Below are 17,443 nucleotides of genomic sequence, written 5' to 3' on the forward strand. Positions count from 1 at the left end.
ATCAAAGAGCTTCAATAGAAAAACAATTTTGCAGAAGTACAAAGTGGAAGTATTCACCCTACATTTTTACTGATACTCAAGACAACTCAATTCTCTGTAAAAGATTTTGTAGAGCTCACATTATTTTTTCCTTGAAAAGTTTGGTAGAATTTGCCAATAATACCACTTAGGCCATCAGTTTATTCTATTTGTATTTTCCTGAAAGCATTCAAACTGTGAATTCAATGTATTCATGCAATTTTTTTGGGTATTCTATTTTTTCTTCAGTGAGTTTTATTAATTTATATTATTCAAGAAATTTATTTTATCTTAATTTTGAAATTATGGAGCTAGATTTGTTCATAGTATTTTGGAACTATTTTAATGTGTATAGGGCCAGTAGTAATGACTTGGGTTTTTTCCTGAGATTTATGATTTATAATTATTAATTTCTTTTACTAGATTCCTACTCATCTCTCTTTTTCCTTGGTTGGGATGGATGGAGATTTATTCATTTTACTGATTCTTTTTCCCAAAAATCCAGCTGTAGATTTTATTATTTTTTCTCAATTTTTGTTGATTTTACATTTCATTAATTTTTACTGTTTGTTTCTTATCTTCTGTTGGCTTTTATTTTCTCATTTTTAATTATTTTATTTTTAATTGACAGTAATAATTATGCATATTCATGGAGTACATAGTGATGCTTCAATACATATAGCATACAGTGGTCAGATCAGGGTGATAGCATCCATCATCTGAAACATTAATCATTTCTTTGTGTTGGGAATGTTCAATATCCTCCTTTCAGATATTTGAAACTATATAATACATTAGTGTTATTTTTACATTTTTTCTCTTTTTATTTTGAGGGGAACTTAGATTACTGACTTGAAGTTCTATTTTTCAAAATAAAACTTGAATGCTGTACATAAACTATCTTCTAAGACTTCTTAAAGACTGCATCTTAAACCCATAGATTATTTAGAAGTGTGTTGTTTGATTTTCAATTTCTTAGGGATTTTCTATTATGCTTTTGTTTTGTTTCATTATGAACAAAGACCATACCATTGTATGATATCAATTCTTCTAGATGTGTTAAGACTTATTTTATGGTTTAGAATATGTTCTCTTTTTTATTTGAAAAAAAAATATGGGTTCTAATGATTTGAAATGCAGTGTTCTATAACTGTTAATTAGGCCAAGTTCGTTGATAGGTTGTTCAGGTAAAATATGACTTATTTTTTGTCTGCTTGCTGTATCATCTACTGAGAGAAGTGTTGGACTCTCCCTGCTTACTTGCAGGGATTTTTTTTCCTGATAATTCTATTATTTCTACCAGGTGTTATGTCACAGATATGTATTCTCTTTTGTAACACTTACTACATTCTGGGTTGTTTTGTCTTCTTAGAATATGAACCTGTTTATTATTATGTAATGTTTGCTTCATTCCTGTTAGTATTTCTAGTTTTGAAGTTCGCTTTTTAAAATTAATATAGCTATTCCAGCTTTCTTTTGATTAGAGTTTGCATGGTATATCTTTATCGTACATGCCTTTATATTTAAAGTGGTTTTCTTTACAAATAATTTAGTTGGGTCACACTTTCTTTTCAGTCTTTATCTTATAAATGGTATCTATACACCACTTACTTTTAATGTGATTATTGATATAGTTTGGCTAAAATCTACCATTTTACTTGCTATCATCTATTTTTAAATTCTATACTTTCTTCTTTTTTCCATCTCTGAATACTTCTACTAGTTCATTGAGTTTTTGCTGTGTTTTATTTTGTTATTTTGAGACAAGGTCTCTGTTACTCAGGCTGGAGTACACTCATGTGATCATGACTCATTGCAGCCTTGACCTCGTGGGCTCAAGCAATCCTCCTTCCTCAGCCTCCCTGGTAGCTGGGACCACAGGTGCCTGCCACCATGCCTGACTAATTTTTTTTATTTTTTTATTTTTATTTTTTGTAGAGACAGGGTCTCACTATGTTGCCTAGGCTGGTCTCAAACTCCTAAGCGCAAGTGATCCTCTTTCCTTGTCCTCCCAAAATGCTAGGATTACAGGCATGAGCCACCATACCCTGCCCCATCAAGATTTTTAAAATAACTTTTGCTATATCTCTTCTACTGATGTTTTTTATATCCCTTTTAAAAATTACTTATAGTTGTTCTGTGGTTTGCAGTATACATCTTTCACTATTCATAATATACCTTCAAGTAATATTATACTATTCATACATAAGAATATAGAGAAATCTCTTCCTTAATCCACCTTCTCATCCTTTTTTTCTATTTTGTCACATATTTTATTTTAGGTATTCTATAATCTCACAATACATTGTTCCTCTAATTTTCTCTCTTACTTTAAGCAGTCAGTCATCCTTTATAGTTACTGAAAATAAGAAAAAATAAATTTTATTTTTATCTTCATGTATCCCATTTTAAGCATACTTCACTTCTTTATGTAGATACAAGATTTTGTCTGGTAGAATACCTCTGCTTAAAAAACTTCTTTAACACTGATTTTAGTTCAGGTATGGTGGCAATTAACTATTCTGGTAAATGTTTTGCCGAGTAACTTTATACTGTAGCCTTCAATTTTGAAAAAGAAAATGATGTGTGTAGAATTTTGGGTTGATAGGACTTTTTTCTTCCAGTACTTTAAATATTCTATTTCATAGTCTTTAGAATTGTATAGCTTTGGAGAAGAAGTCATGAAGTCATATGTAATTCTTATCACTGGTCCTATGGGGTTGGTGGGCGTGTGTGTGTGTGTGTGTGTGTGTGTGTGACTGCTGTCAAGATATTCTTTTTGTCTGTAGTTTTCAGTAGTTTGATATTTATTTTGTCTGTGTACTTGACATTTATATTGCTTAATTTCTCTGAGCTTCTTGGATTCATGGTTTTGCGTTTGTCATTAATTGCTGAGTATTGTTTGCCAGTGTTTCTTAAAACATTTTATTTTTGTATGCTCCATTGTCTCTCACTTTCTTCTTGGTTTCCAATTTAATTTTTGTTAGACCCTTTTAAATTGCTCCTGAGATTATGGGTGAGGCTTGGTTCAATGCTTTATTTTTTGTGTGTGTTAGTTTGGAAAATTCATATTTTCTATTTCAAGTTCACTGATTCTTCCTTTGGCTATTTTGAATATACTGATAAGCCCATTGAATGTATTTTTTGTCTCTATTTGTTTTATGTGTAGCATTTCCCTTTGATTCTTCTTTCTATTTTTCATCTCTGTCCTAATGTTATCCATCTGGATTTGCATGTCATTAACTTGTAACATTATAATCTTTAACAATTCAATTATAGTTATTTGAAAATTTCCATTCTGATAGTTCCAACATTTATGTTATATCTGAGTTTAGTTATGTTGGTTGCTTTGCCTCTTAAAACTGTGTTTTTCTTTTGTTTCAAGATTTTTTCTATTATTCATAATTTTGTTGAGAACTGGATATCTTATGTATGACATACTTTGTTAAAAAAGATGTTGAATTTTTTTTTGTAGAACTTAGGAAATTATATTTTATACCATAAAATTGGCACACTTTTTTTTTTTTCTGCTAGGTTTCTTGTGTCAGAGTTTGGCTCAATCAAGTCAGGGACTGGGCTATGTTTAGGATTTGTTGCTGGATTGGCTTTCTGCGCTGCATGCAAAACCTCAAAGTACTTTTGTGATATATTTCATTTGTAGCGAATTTTAGTTTGGCAGAGGATTTTTCTCAATGTTCACTCTACACTAAGCTCTAGGTTTTGTTTTGTGGTGCACATTAGAAAACAATCTCTATGTGCCACAGTAAATATCCCTTCAGTATTACCTTGTTACCTTATTATTTAATGTTTTTAGCCTAGTGGTGGGATGAGTAATCTCTGTTGTTGTAGATAAGTTTCAGTCTTAGGCAGACATGATATTTCTAGGCTTCAGAGATGTGTTTATTTCAGTGTTTTTTCCCATTGCCAGCTATAGTTCTGGGCTCAGCATACAATCCTGCCCTTTTCCCAAATACACAGAGGTTGTTTTTCTGTTTCTTTTTCTCAAGTGCGATAGAATTTTGCAGTGCCCTGTGGAAAAACATATTTGTTTCTCTTGCTGGCCCACACTCTACATTTACCAATTCATTAAATTTTTCCTTGAATTACATTTACTATTGCCTGGGTGCATCTGCCTACGTATGTAACTGCTTATGTTCCATCTCTCATTGCACACAGTTGCCTTCCTTAGACTTCAGATTAGTTGTTTGTCCTATGACCTCAAATCTGTGATTGATTGTAGAAAATTGTGAGAGTGCAGATTGTCTCAGTTTGTTGGCCAGTTTTGTTTTGTTTAGGAATGCAAGATACCAGCTGTCTGTATTCTAAGAAACCAAAAGTCACAGTTTTCTTTAAATGAAGAGAGTAAATATCAGTGTATTAATGAACAAGATAATATTCTTAATGTTTTACTAAGATTTCAAATAGCATAATGACATGCCCCATATGCAGGTATAATAAGAGTCAATAAAAGTAGATTCAGAATAAGTGTAAATTAGCATAAAAATGTTTAAAAAGCTACTAATAACATATCCACTGATTTGAAGAAAATTATGTACATACTGAGTGAGTCCATGGAGAATACAAGCCCCAAAATATAAACTTTAATAAATGGAATTCTTAAATTCAAAATATAATGTGTGCAATAAAAGTTCCCTGAATTGACTTCAAAGCATATTGGAGTTTCAAAAGAAAAGAATGAGTGAAGTTGAATATTTTCTGGTCATTACTAATAGAATGTAATCTTCAGTTTTATAAACTGAATTTTATATATTAATAAAAATGAAAGTTCAGTATTTTCCTAGAAATTGACTAATTTTAGTATGCATAGAGAGAAAATAAATTTTATATACTTTAAGTGCTAATTTCCTTGCATAAATATTGATAAAATGTATGAAGCAATTAGAAAATCACTGAATAGAAGTATGTGATATTGTCAAATTACTTTAGAAATATGGAAGAAGTCAAAATCTGAAAGGACTACAATAATAATTCAAGATTATACAGCCAAATTGGCACTTGAAAGATGTAAAAGAATTTGAATAGATAATGGAATAAACAGCTATATAGCACTTACTCTGTTCCAGGTCTTATTCTAAAATTTTTATACATATTATTTAATTTTCACATCAATTTTTTGAAAAGGTAATATTATTATCTCCACTTTACAGATGTGGAAATAGAGACTCAAAGTGAGTAACTGCCAAAGATTAGTAAGTGGCAGCCCTAGGATTTTAATCAGGCTGTCTGGTTCCAGGCTGAAGCTCTAAAGGACTACATCAGGTTGCCTCAACAGGCTGAATGTCAGCCAAGAGTAATGGATAGTACAAGCAAAAATACAGGATGGGAAGCTACCTGCCTTATATGGAAAACAACAAAGAGATCACTCTGTAATTAATGATTTGAGTTGGGGCTTGTGGGAGATATTGGCAAGGTAGGCTAAGCTCAGCATAGTGAAGCCTGTCTCTATTGTTGACGAAACTGATGAGAGGCTTTTTTAAGGCACAAATAGAATTTCCTGTTCCTTCCATCACTTTCAATTGATTTCTAGGCTAAGACAGAAAATGGAAATTGCATCTGTTTAAGTAATAGATGATCCTCTTTAAGTGATGGACTCAGAGCTCAAAAGTATCAAAAGAAAAATTCAATTCACAAAGCACTGCTTCACATGACACAGAACAAGCTGTTAGCCCAATTGGCATTTTTTAAAATAGAGCTGCCTTTTGTGACTCCATTAATGCTTCTCAGGGGCCACTGCCTGAAAAATCTAGTTATTTGTTTGGGAAGACTGAAAAAATATGCCTTTGTGAAACCAAGCTTTTCATAAGTAAGAAATGGCTTTATTGTCCTTGTTCTCAAATTATTCTAATTTAGGAGCCCTGATCTTGCTTTAGTGCCCGACAGTCAGCAAGGGGAAAGCACTGCTAATACCCACAATATTGATTTATTTCTAATAGGCATATGTTTTTCTACAGCCTGGACTTATTTTATCTGCTAGCAGGTGCCCTTGACACATTGAAAACCTTCAACTTATGTACAAGTATTAGGTATTATATACATATGTGTATAGCCATTAGAGTATACTTAAGTGACATTTTTACTACTAAAAAGAAGCTTAATAACCATATAAACAATATTGATTTCCTACAGAAATAACTATTTGAATTCAATTTTGAGAAGTTGTAATATGTAGCCATGACTCAGTAATTTGCCCAGCAGCACAATGTACTCAGCACTAAGCATTTGTATTAATGCCAATTACTTGAAATGGTACAAGGAAAAATGAAAAACCATCCAAGATCCTAGGGTTTTTCAACTATTTCTGAGTGCTATTTTGGTTAATTAAAAGGTAAACATTTTTTTCCATACATTGAGTTTAAAAACTGGTGAAAAGAGCTAAAAACCAGTGTCAGGTAAACATCTATAGTGAGAATTTATCTCTCCTTGCTAAGATCAGGAAAGCTTTTTACTCTAAACTATAAAACTAAGGTGATTTTAGTGCTTAGCATGTCAGTCTTAGAATAGTAACTCAACAAATAAATATTGAACAAATATATTGATGAAAAGGATATGTAAAAATACATGAGGCCTCAGTTATAAATACTCACATCACTAATAATGCAATTTCTTACCTAGGCTTCAGGGCTAATAAAATTGACTCTCCCACAGTGGTAAGGACCATATTTCTCTAGTAGCATCAAGTTATTGCTGAGAGCAATATTCATGATTTTGCTCAAGGCCTTTGTGTAACCTTTGTGTAATCTAACTTCCTTAAACACTTAATTTCAGGAAAACGCCTTTTATCAAAACTGAGGCACTGCTTTTTCTTATAGAATGGAAATTGTATAACCTGCTTTGTTTTCTCCCTTTTTGCCTTGACTCATAGCAATCATATTAGTTTAAATAGTTCATATATTTGTTTTCCGTCTAACTTTATTTTTAATTTTGTTTTGTAATTAAATCGTTATTTATCTTTATTGTAAGCTAATTTTAGCCAGTACTCACTGTGTTATACTATTTTTTATCTAAATTATTCTGTTTCACTCTATCCTGTGAGGCCATAAATGGGAACTTGATTTACAGGAGATTCTGTATTATGTAAGCAATTAATTTCAGTCATTTCAGGAATTATTTTTCCTACCTTATTTTAATCATACTTAAAGTCTACAGAAAAACAAGTTCATAATTATAACAATTCTAGGGAGTATTATGATCATATTTATAAATCAGGCTTGTTTGTGGTCATAAAATGGTTTCAATTATAACTGATTTAAATTTAATAGCTTCTTCATGAGAACCTGAATTATGCTGAATACTGTCAGTAAGCCCTTCTGATTCAAAGATGAATATGACATGGTTGCTACAATAATAAGTAAACAATTGCACCCAGTCCAATCCTGCACGACTAGATGCAATCTTTTTGAGTCACTTTACAAGTGTTAAATATTCACCTTTTAATATGCATGCTGACAATACTTCCCCTTGTGTTACAAAAACTAAGCACAATAAAATAAAGGTTTATGCCATAAAAATATGTCTTTGCTTCCTTTTTTCAGTCTTTCTAAATTCCATGTGAAAGTTTCTGTGTCTTGGCATTTGATTCTCTAAGAAATTTCATTTAGAGAGATGAAATGATTACTAAGTTTCATTAGAGGGTTTCCCTTACATGTAAATAAATGTTTCAAAGGTCTTAAAATTTGACAATTCATAATAAATAGTACAACAGTAGAATTAATTAATTAAACAGAGACCTGTATGGCATGTTGCTTTGCTTTTCAACATTCTGCATTTAGTGTATGGAATGATATACCATGCAAACGATTCAACTGGATAATTTCCAGTTTTCCTTCTAGAGTAACTCTGCTGTATATGACTACAATTTTAATGGGGTTTGAAAAGAATAACGAGAAGAGAACCAGAAATGCTGTATTGTTAAATCCATAGAAGATGCTGAAAATTTTTTTTACCACCTGACCAATAAGTGGATTAAATAATAAAATCAACAATTATATTTATCCCGTTTTTATAAGGAAAAAAAATACCAGAAATTCAACAGAGTTTCTTTCACAAATACTATTATGTTTATGTGCTTACTCTGTTAATGGTAATAATAAATTAGCATTTTGTTTTTCTGACATGCTTCTGCATTTCACACATAACAAGTATGCAATCTCATAAAATTATTTGCAAGAATGCTTTTTTTTTAATTAAAATGAATGTTTTAGTGACTGGTATGCTAGAATTCAAGTTTAATTCTTAAAGGCACATACAACAAATTATGTTTGGGAAAATTTGACTTTCATTTATCAAAGTTAAAATTCTACTTCTCAATTTACATATATTTTGATTATGACATAATTTAATTCTTTTTTTTTTTCAAACTTCTTTTTTTAGGTCCAAGGGATCCATGTGCAGGTTTGTTACACGGGTAAATTGTGTGTTGCTGAGGTTTGGTGTAAGAATGATCTCATCGGCCGGGGGTAGTGGCTCATGCCTGCAATCCCAGCACTTTGGGAGGCCGAGGTGGGCGGATCACGAGGTCAGGAGTTTGAGACAAGCCTGGCCAACATAGTGAAACCCCATCTCTACTAAAATTACAAAAAAGTAGATAGCGTGGTGGTGGGCGCCTGTAATCCCAGCTACTTGGGAGGCTGAGGCACGAGAATCGCTGGAACCCGGGAGGCGGAAGTTACTGCAGTGAGCCGAGATTGTGCCACTGCACTCGAGCCTGGGTGACAGTGCGAGACTCAGTCAAAAAACAAACAAAAAAAATCCCATCACCCCCTCACCCAGGTAATGAGCATTGTACCTGATAGTTACTTTTTCAAACCTAGCTCCCCTCCTTCCTTTTCCCACTGAGTAAGTCCCCATTGTCTATTGTTCCCATCCTTATGTTCATGTGTTTTCAATGTTTAGCTCCGACTTTCAAACGAGATCATGCAGCTATGTTTCTAAGGGAACATCTAATATCAACGGCAATACTGCTTAAAAATTGTTCAAGATTCATCAGTGACACAAGGATTTATTTATTATTATTTTCTGTAACACTGATGGTCTTCTATTTCTCTCTACATAGTACATTGAAATGCATTTCACATTATATTACTTAGTCTAAACTACTATTTTCCCCATTATTTTATATTACTACCAGTTTACTTTATATTGCCAAGGTTCGCATAAAGAAAGTGGAATTGCATAAGGTTCACTGATTTTTTGGGGAGAACACAGCAACCACAAGCTTCAAAGACAGAAAGGGCTCAACATTTCTGAAGAGTTTATCTCAAGGATTCCCTCAGAACTTACCTCTCTTAAGAAGTGATCTGCTTTAGATGTTTGAATTTAATCATCCAAGGAGACCCTATGTATTATTTGGAGGTTAAACTAGTCCTGAATTTGGACTCCTGAGTATTGAATTAATCCTTGAGGAAGATTTTCAGTCCTATTAATAGCATAAATGGTTTTCTAAATCTTTTTTTTCCTAGACACATCTAGGTCATATTGGAACTGAATAAAATCCCTTGTTTTCCAGGAAAACAATTCTGCACTTTCGGAGAGAGATTAAGTAGTGTAGGAAGGCAAAAATAAAGGAGTCCACTTTCTTAAACTGTTAAATCTATACATTTGTATATATGGATCACAACATGCAAGGCCCTGATTGATACTGTTTTTTTTTTTTTTTTTTTTTTGCTGTTGTTTCTTTATACACAAGTTATCTAAAAGGGACCAATTTTACTCACTGCATTTACTCTTCACAACTGACTCCACTCCCAGCATCATCAGGGACAACTAGAAAACAAGGAGATCACATTTAAGTTACTGACAACCATTAAAATATTTTACTATTACATTTATATTCCCACAATTCAGGAAATAACAATCCACAATGACTTTGTGGAAAGTGGCATGTAGTGTTGAGAGGACGGGGGTTGAAGGTGTAATGGTGGAGGGTGACAAGAAATAAATATTTCATAAGTACATTTAAAAGACTTGAAATCTCTACTCTTGTAATTTCTGACCTTTCCAGAATCCTAAGCCAAATAAAGGGGAGCCATGGCCTCATTCTAACTTCTAACTTTCAATAATCTGTTTTTGTTAGACTTATTGCCCTACAGATAGGTAAAAATGAAGAAGGAGAGTAAGTTCCCTTTAACACAGTGAAAAAAATTCCTTAAGTGTCTTCCTTAAATACTTCACCAAATTAAAATTTTCTTCATCTGATTCCACTATATGAAGCTGATATATAATTTTTTAAGGACTCACACAAATATTTTCAGTTCCCATAGAATTATTTTACCTCATGTCTCCTGACAGCATCATGCACACAAACACACACAGAGAGTTGTTTAGTATTTGGGAGAAAATTGATGCCTACGAGCCTCTTGTTGCTATTTTGGGTATTGCCTGCTGTCCCGGTACTAGTGCCAGCTTGTATCCACTAGCAAATAATGCAATGTTTTGAGGCAAAAATCTCTATTTGCATTTTGAGTTTTCTCATTTCACAATTTCACTAATAATTGTGAAATATTTACAGCACTGTTTGGATCAAGTTACCTGAGGGAAAAACATTTCTGCCAGGCACATTTCCATATAGGCAGCATCACTTTTCACCAAAAAATAAAAAATAAAACCTTCCTGGAAAATAGGTCATTATGTGAATTGCCATGAAAAGCACAGTGTTTTCCTCGAAGATTAATGTGGTTGTATTTCTGACCAAATGGTTTATGTTCAATAAACTTTTATATTGATTTTAAAAGAATAAATTTATACCAATTCTTTTAAATGAACCATAAAGCTTAACATAAACTTCAATGTGCTATGGACTATGTACTGTTCACAAAAATAAACTTCTATTGTATCGTGTATATAACTAGCCTAATGTTATTCTATTACTCTGGGTATAATAAGCACTTGATACATTTTTTATTATCATATTAAGAGCTTTAAAGAATATGTTTGCCATCTCATGACTTATATAGAATCCTTGAGATCATTTTGATAATAAATTCTCATTAAAATACTGTTCAATCAAGTCACAACTGACAATTTAATTTTCTATAAGTACATTTCATTATGCACACTTTATATTTACATCTTACAAAAGGCTTGTCTAGTTATAGTTTACACAGCCTAGCACTCAAAAAAAATGTGAGTGCTTGGGCACAATGTCATTTTATTATCCATTCTAATAGTGTTTTAATTTGTAGGTTTAAAAGATACATATTTATTATAATCATTCATATGATTTGTTTGGTTAATAATTTTATTATTTGTTTCTGTTTGTTTTCTTTTATTCCTATTCCTTTCTCCCTCTTTCTTTCCTTTTTTTTTTTTTTTTTTTGTTTTAATTTGAGGCAGGGTCTCACTCTGTTGCCCAGGCTAGAGTGCAGTGGTGCAATCATGGTTCACTCACCGCAGTGTTGACCTCCCCGGCTCCAGCAATCCTCTTACCTCAGCCCCCTGGGTAGCTGGGACCACAGGTGCACATCACCTTGCCCAGATAAATTTTTAATTTTTTTGTTGAGATAAGATCTCACCATGTCTCTCAGGCTGGCCCCAAACTCCTGGGCTCAAGCAATCCTCCCGCCTCTGCTTCCCAAAGTGCTGGGATTGAGCTACCATGCCTGGACTTCCTTCTTTTTATGTTATTTGAACAATGTTTAGAATTACAGTTTAATTTTCTATTTTGTTTTTTACTGTATCTCTTTATATAGGTTTTAAAATTTGTATCATTATGGATTAAACTGCAAATAATTAGTTTTTCATATTCCAATTAGAGTCAGTATTTTCCCCTTCAAATATAGTTTATGTAGAATTCTGAATCACCATCTAGTTCCCCTTACCTTGTACCCTTTATATTATATTATTTTCTGTATTATTTCTATAAACAATAAAAACCCATTAAAGTATAATTTTTTTTGCTTTTAACACTCAAACATATTTTAAATATCTTAAGAGAAGAAAAATCCATTATATTGACTCAGATATATATCATTTTGGTTGTTCTTTCTTGGTTCCTAATTTCCAAGTTTCCTTCTGGAGTCATTTCTATTGTATATACAAAGCTTTCTGCAGCAATTAAAGCACATCTGCTGACAAAAAACAAAACAAAACAAAACAAACAAAAAACCCCTTCATTTTCTTTGTCTTCATCTCATTCATGAAATTTGTTTTCATTAGATATAAAAATCTGGATTGGGTTTTTTTTTTAAAACACTTTACTAATATCATACCACTTCCTCCTGGCCCCCAGTTTCTGATGGAAAATCCAGTAACTCAAATTGTTGTTCTTGTATTTCCTAGTTTTACACTTCTTACATTTTGGACAAGATAATTCTTTGTTGTATATATGTGGTTGGGGGGGGATTTGGGGGTGTTCTGTGCATTGTAGGATGTTAAATGACGTCTCTGCCCTCTGTCCATTCTCCCCCTAAGTCATAACAAACACGTGTCCAAACATTACCTTTGAGGAAACAATTGCCCCCTGTTGAAAACCATTGCTCTACAGATAACGTATTAACTCCTCTAGATGTTTTAAAGACTCTTCCTTGTCATAGTATTTAGCAGTTACATAATAATTTATTTCAGTTAGGATTTCTGTTGGTTCCACATTTGGGTATATCTGAGTGGTTATAGGTTTATGTCTTTCACCATGTTTTCAGCCATTACATCTTCAAATACTTCTCAGCACTGACATTTTTCTCCTCTTCTAGTATTGTGATGACACAAATATTAGATTTTATGTTGTTTTCCCATATGTCCCTGAGACCCTAATCATTTTTTTCTCAATAGTGCTTTGCTTTGCAGTTTGTTCACTTTGTTTGATTTTCAAGTTCAATTGCCAAGTTTGCTGATCCTTTGATATCTCAATTGTGCTACTGTGCCCGTCTTGTGAGGTTGTTTTATCTTATTATTGCATTTTTCAGTTCTCAAATTTTTATTTGGTTTTCCTTTGTTTTATTTTACTGCTAAGTGTTTTTAATCTTCCATTCAAGCGTCCATCTTCTTTTTACAATTGCTACTTTTAAGTCTTTTTCAGATAATTCTTACATCTGTGTCATCTCCCACTTCGTTATCTCTTCCCATGAGAATTTCCTGACTCTTTCTATCCAGAGGAGTTTTTTATTCTATCCTGGAAATTTTGAATATTATTTTAGGGAATACAAGTCTTAATTAAATCTTATAGAGGATATTTATATTTTTTGTTAGGTGAAGCCCACAAGTTCCAACTCACTTCCTGTGGGCTGTGGTGCTAACGCTTGTTCCATTTTCAAAGTATTTTCTCTGCTCCTAGGATCTGTCTCTCTCAAATGTGTAACTCAGCGATTTTGCCAGGGTGAATAATGTCCCTCATATATATCCATGTCCTAATTCCTAGAACCTGTGATGTTACTCCATATGGCAGAGGGGATCTGGCAGATGTGGTAAAGTTAAAGACTTCAAGAAAGGGAGATCTTGATTATTCAGATGGGCACTAAATGCAACCACAACTCTCCTTATAAGTGGGAGGCAGAGAGAATTTGGACTACAGCAATAAGAGATGCAATGAGAAAAGCAAGTGACTGGAGTGATATGTTATGGCCAAGGAATGCCAAGAAAGGGTGGCAAGAAGTTGGAATAGGCAAAAGACGAATCTCCCCTGGTCCTCTAGAGGGAACCAACTATGCCAACCCATTTATTTTAGCTTCTTACGACTTCTCACTTCCAGAAATATAAGACAATAACTTTATGTCTTTTTAAACTACTTTGTTATACTTCCTTAAAGCACATAGGAAATTAATAAAATGACCATACTGGCACCTGAAGTTTATCCCTTTTAGTACAGATTTCAAATCCTTTGGTATGTTGATCAGCGTCAGATCTACACATGCTCCATTTAGAATGAGCCAGGGAGCTCACAGACAAATTTTGGGGTTAGTTTTTTCCCATCTTCTTTATCTCTGTATAATCTCCCTGATATTTGCTGGTTTCTTTTGGCCCTCTGGGTAGAAAAATGTGTGCTTTAGTTATCTTGCTCTGCTGCTATGACTCAGAAAATGCATACATATCTTAGGCCAAGCAGCAGGAGAACAGAGTGAGAAAAACAGCAAATGGATGAGGGGAGTTGCCCCACACTCTTGGAATGACAGCTCCACCAATTTAAGAGGAAGACTAGCTTTCCTCTGAATTGGGGTTCCTGTGGCTCCTTTGCTGTTGAGGTCATGGACTCCCTAGAATTTCTTGGCAGCAAGATTGGAGAGAGTGGAGAAAAATAATGATAAATTTCACATTGCCTAAAAATGTTGAGTTCCATTGCCATCTTCTTGAACTGGGTTTTGGGGTCACATATACCCTTCAATGTTTCAGTCTACAAAATCAAATCCAAGGTTAAACAATAAAAGCATTGGAAAAATCTTCCATTTCCAAAATTGTCTATAAACAAAAACATAATCTCTTGATTTGTACTATGTTCATTCAATTAAATTAGAAAAACACACCCGTATGACTAGATTGCAGTTTACTCAAACGAACACAACTTTAAACATGCTAGATGTTTTCTAAGTATATACAACATCATGGGAGATAAGACTTTGGATGAGAATTATTTTCTGTGGATTTCCTAATTATTAAACATTTTTTTCTTTTTCTTTTCTTTTTTTTTTTTTTTTTGAAACAGAGTCTTGTTCTGTCGCTCAGGCTGGAGTGCAGTGGGGCAATCTTGGCTCATTGCAACCTCTGCCTCCTGAGTTCAAGCAATTCTCCTCAGCCTCCCAAGTTGCTGGGATTACAGGTGTGCACCACAATGCCCAGCAAATTTTTGTATTTTTAGTAGAGAGGAGGTTTTGCCATGTTGGCCAGGCTGGTCTCGAACTCCTGGCCTGAAATAATCCGCCCGCCTCAGCCTCCCAGGGTGCTTGGATTACAGGCATGAGCCATGATGCCCGACCTAAAACATTTGATTCTAATTAGATCATGTTTAAGAGAAAATAAGAGTTTTATTCAAAGACAATGGGCACTTTTTTGGTATATTTATTTCTGTTTAACATACTCTAAGTGGAAAAACTAGACAGTGGCCTAATATCAATGTAAGTATATTTTACAATCTGAATGGAAATTTCATAATAAATAAAGATATTAAGGCTGATATAATCCGTCAAGCTTACTGATATTTATGTTTTCAGCTGTGAGATGATATTGGTTGTAAAATTATTTTAAAATATTTTGTTTGTTGTTGTTAATACATAATGAGATTTTAATTCTTCATGTGTCCTCTAGAAATCACCAGATAGGGATCAGAAGCACATAGCACAGTGCCTGGCATACAATAGGCACTAAGTAAATGTCAAAAACAAAAAATAAAAAAAAAAAACCAACAACTCAGCTGGGTGCGGTGGCTCACGCCTGTAATCCCAGCACTTTGGGAGGCCGAGGAGGGCGGATCATGAGGTCAGGAGATACAGACCATCCTGCTAACACGGTGAAACCCCGTCTCTACTAAAACAACAAAAAAAATTAGTCGGGCATGGTGGCGGGCGCCTGTAGTCCCAGCTACTCGGGAGGCTGAGGCAGGAGAATGGCGTGAACCCAGGAGGTGGAGCTTGCAGCGAGCTGAGATCGCGCCACTGCACTCCAGCCTGGGTGACAGAGCGAGACTTCATCTCAAAACAAAAAACAACAACAACAAAAAACCAACAACTCCATGAATCTGTACCAATTAAATTCAAGCATACATGAATATCATCAAAGACAACTTTAGAAGTAACAGCTCATATACATCTATGACAACATTATCTCTTGGCCATTGCTATGTCAAATGTTAGTCTTGATGGACACTTAGAGAAAAATTTGAAGATATGTTGGCTACAGCTGAGTTATTATATGAATTAGTCTGAAATTTTTCTACCCCGATGTAAACACTAACTTTGATAAAATCAAATCTGTTTTCAAATAAGAATCGTTGGAATAACTGGTACCCTGTTTAGTTGATAAATTTTGTGAATTATTGCAAAAGGAAATATGCTCTAGTGGGTAAGTCAAAAACCTATTAAATTGATGACTTATTCATTTATTCAGCAAATATTTTTAAAATGTGTTTATGTTCTGGATAAATAAGATATAACTTGTCTTAAAAGAGCGTAACAGCAGCTGAGTATTAAACAAATAACTGCAATGACTGTGATAAATACCTAAGCGTAGGAACAAAGAATACAGTGAATCATTCTTACTTCAGGGCCATAGGAAATCTTACACATATAAACTTTCTAGCAGGATCTTAAATGAGGAGAAACTTTCTAGGGATTATGGAGGCAAAGAGAGGATGGGGGACATTCCAGAAAGTATCTTGAAGAAATATGGCATACTTGGGGTATACAAGCTGTTCACTGTTCAAATGATCAAATGGAGGGGAGGAGCAGAGAGAGAAATAGGCATGGGTCAAATCACAGAGATCCTTGATTATATGCCGTGTGTGTGTGTGTGTGTGTGTGTGTGTGTGTACTTAAACCTTCCTATAGCTTCATGAAGCTACCTCTCAAATATTTATTCCTAGGTCTGGCCACTTTCTTGATGTTCAGACACACATTTCCAACTACTTTCAGAGCATTTCATATTGGTACTCCATCAGTGTTTTAAAAACAATGTGTTCAAACTGGAACTTATTCTCTGTCCCTCTCTCTTCCTGTATCAGACTCTTCCAAACCAAAAGCCATTCCACACAACTATAGTAACAAACTTGAATAGATAAGGCCCTTATCCCAAACATTTTCATGAATGTTTGTGTGTGTATTAGAAACATATTTTTAAAATAAGTTGAAACTTCTGAAACTGCACTTTCCAACATTGTTTTGACACAAGACTGCTTTGAAAATTTGTGGGAAAGAAATAGTAGGGAGACTGTGCTGATCACAGACTGGATGAGGTAGGCATTTTCTGCAAAAAAAAAAACCCGATATATTCTAGGTAAAAAGATTTAATTTCAGGGAAGAGCAACTTGTTATAAAATTAATAAAGAACCCTGAATAGACTGTCACCAATCTACATTTCCATATATCTGAATATTTCTCCTGCCTCGACCACATGAACAAGCTATTCAAGCAAAAACAAACAAAAACAGGCAAGAGACAGAGGACAGAGAAAGTCAGAAATGCTTGGGAAAGAAATACAAAATCAGTTTGATTTACAATATACTATGGGCAATTTCAGTTATCTTTGGAATGTAAATCATGAACAAGAGAAGGTTGGAGTTCTGTTTGTATTGCATGTTGCCACTGTGATACTCACATTGATTCTCCACCATAAAAATTTATTTCTGAACTAAATAAATATTCATCAATAGATATATTACAGAGAAAAAAACTGACTCATTTCTGAAAATTCATGCTGAGAGGAAAATAAACTAATTCACTATGTCTTGTGTGATAGTCATGCATTTTCATTTTCACTTTCAGAGTGT

Source organism: Pan troglodytes, chromosome 13 (assembly GCF_028858775.2).
Source record: "Pan troglodytes isolate AG18354 chromosome 13, NHGRI_mPanTro3-v2.0_pri, whole genome shotgun sequence".
In the NCBI taxonomy this organism is placed as follows: domain Eukaryota; kingdom Metazoa; phylum Chordata; class Mammalia; order Primates; family Hominidae; genus Pan; species Pan troglodytes.